General features: G+C 30.7%; 1 long non-coding RNA gene across 2 annotated transcripts in view; it reads right to left on the reverse strand.

The window, feature by feature from the left end:
- Positions 1-1,567: 1,567 nt before the first annotated feature.
- LOC106780230 overlaps positions 1,568-2,247 on the reverse strand; it is a 3,698-nt gene continuing 3,018 nt past the window's right edge. For both annotated transcript variants that reach the window (XR_001377238.2, XR_001377239.2), the window contains exons 2-3: positions 1,885-1,962; positions 1,568-1,838 (exon numbers count right to left, since the gene is read on the reverse strand). This is a non-coding gene — a long non-coding RNA (uncharacterized LOC106780230). The remainder of the gene's footprint in view (positions 1,839-1,884; positions 1,963-2,247) is intronic.

Raw genomic sequence — 2,247 nt, forward strand, 5'->3', positions numbered from 1 at the left:
TTATTCTTTACGCAGTCAACTACGTAATTTCCGCTGCATACATATTCTGATTGCTTACAATTCAAAAAATTTCAAAAAGTTTTATACTTTGATTGCAAGATTGCGAAAAGAAAGTGTTTTTGAAACAACAATAATTCACCCCCCCCCCCTCTTGGTAAAATAAAGAAGCCAACCTGTCTTCCAACAGAACTTACCAAATTCCGGTGTCGATGTGGCGAACTCTTCTGCGTGAAGCATCGGTACTTCGATCGCCACGATTGCAGTTACGACTACAAAGTCGCCAATGAGGATGGTATCCTGTATTCAATTCAAATGATCAAGCATTGACCGTCTTATGATTTTGTGCATCTTCAATTTTTTTTCCTAGTATCATCATCCTGATATGGAATGATAAGTTTGGTTGAATTCTTGGAGCATCGAGATCTAAAGTTTGTATTTTTGATTTGTGTGTTTGAACCTATCAAATGCTGATGTAAGTGATGCATCTTGTTGCAATGTTTTCCTTTACAAATAATTGATCTGAGAGTTAACTTGAGACTTTGGTTGACTTTGATTAGTTGTGTCACTGGGTTGAAATTGGATCTTGATGAAGCTAACTTATGTGAAAATTTGGCATCTGTAATTTAGATATGTGCAACTACCTTAGTTAAAAGAAAGTCTGAAAGTGGAGAAATTGATAGCAAAGAGAGTAATCATAGCAAAAGACTGTTCTCCTCAGTCAAAATGAATGTAAAGGTATGCCTGAATGAATTCAAAACAATTGAGAGAGACTTGGAACCGAACAATAAGTGTTTTAAATTGCTTTATTTGAGGGTTGAAATATAAAGTGCGTAAGTTTTACAGATCATAGAGATAATGATTGAAGTCTGGCATCCATAGCAACTACCATTGCCTCTAAAAAGAGCAAGACAAAACCCAAATGAAATCAAAAATGTCGCCCAATGCGGTAGACATATACATTCTCTAATTCAAGCATCTAATACGCGGAAAGGTTAAAAATTGAACAAAAGGAGTATCCAAATTAACGGAGGGTCATGCCGCAGAATAAAAAAATTGTCTTCTTTTTTCATAACTGAGAAAAAGGAGTATCCAAATTCCAAGGAAGTTACTACTGGTGCAGCACTTAACGTAAGGTCATGAAAATTAAAATCATCATATATCACTACAAGAAAAATCGTTATTATCTATCGCCAAAATCCGTATATAACCCCAAAAATCCGTATATAAAATAGTATTATATACAGATTATATATGGACAAAAATCCGTATATAAAATTATCGTAGCTAATATTATATACGGATTTTTCCGTATATAATTACATTCAGAAAATCCGTATGTAATTATATACGGAAAAATCCGTATATAAAATTCGTATGTAATTATATATGAAAAAATCCGTATATAAAATCCGTATGTAATTATATACGGACAAATCCGTATATAAAGTCCATATATAATTTACATACGGAAAAATCCGTATGTAACATTGTTTATAAAAAAAGTTGTATTCAACACCTGCACGTACATTAATTACAAACTTGTAATATACATACAACCAACCACCACAATAACTTTTGTTTAACACCATATGAAGCATTTCACATTAAAAATAATTATATATTATTTAAAAATCATTATCAAATAAGTTTACAAGATGCCTAATATCATAAATTGATTGTACTGTTTCTAAGACNTCAAATAATATAAATTCTACAACATAGAATGACAAGTCTATAGTTTCCTAATAATCACCATCTTGGAGTTGATCTTGTCATTGCACTCCATCACCGTGATAGCAACTTCACAACATATTGCTTTTTCTCTTCTCCTTATTACACTACAAGAAAAATCACAGTTATAAAAACAAAATGTCTAGCTATCACCATGTCAATAGTTGTCAAAGCAGCAATCTGCAACTGCTCCAATACTAGCATTAAAGCAACAAAAGCAATTGCCTCAACCTGTAGTAATAAGGAAAAAAAGAAATACAATTAATAGTTTTAAAAANTTAATTGAAAGATTCTACACTTAACTCATTAAATTAATATAAATTTATTATGTCACTTTTTGTATGAGTTTATACATCAATTTATAATTTTACAAAACTTAACTCTTTACTAATGCATTAACTTGCCAAATAGGTNTATATGTAAGTTGATTTTTATTTGCGAGGAAGACTTTTTTTTCTTATTTTCTTTTCTTGAGAGTTTTTATAAAATTTTATGAAAAGGAATTCAACTAATTAA

This window comes from Vigna radiata, unplaced genomic scaffold, assembly GCF_000741045.1.
Source record: "Vigna radiata var. radiata cultivar VC1973A unplaced genomic scaffold, Vradiata_ver6 scaffold_176, whole genome shotgun sequence".
NCBI classification, from domain to species: Eukaryota; Viridiplantae; Streptophyta; class Magnoliopsida; order Fabales; family Fabaceae; genus Vigna; species Vigna radiata.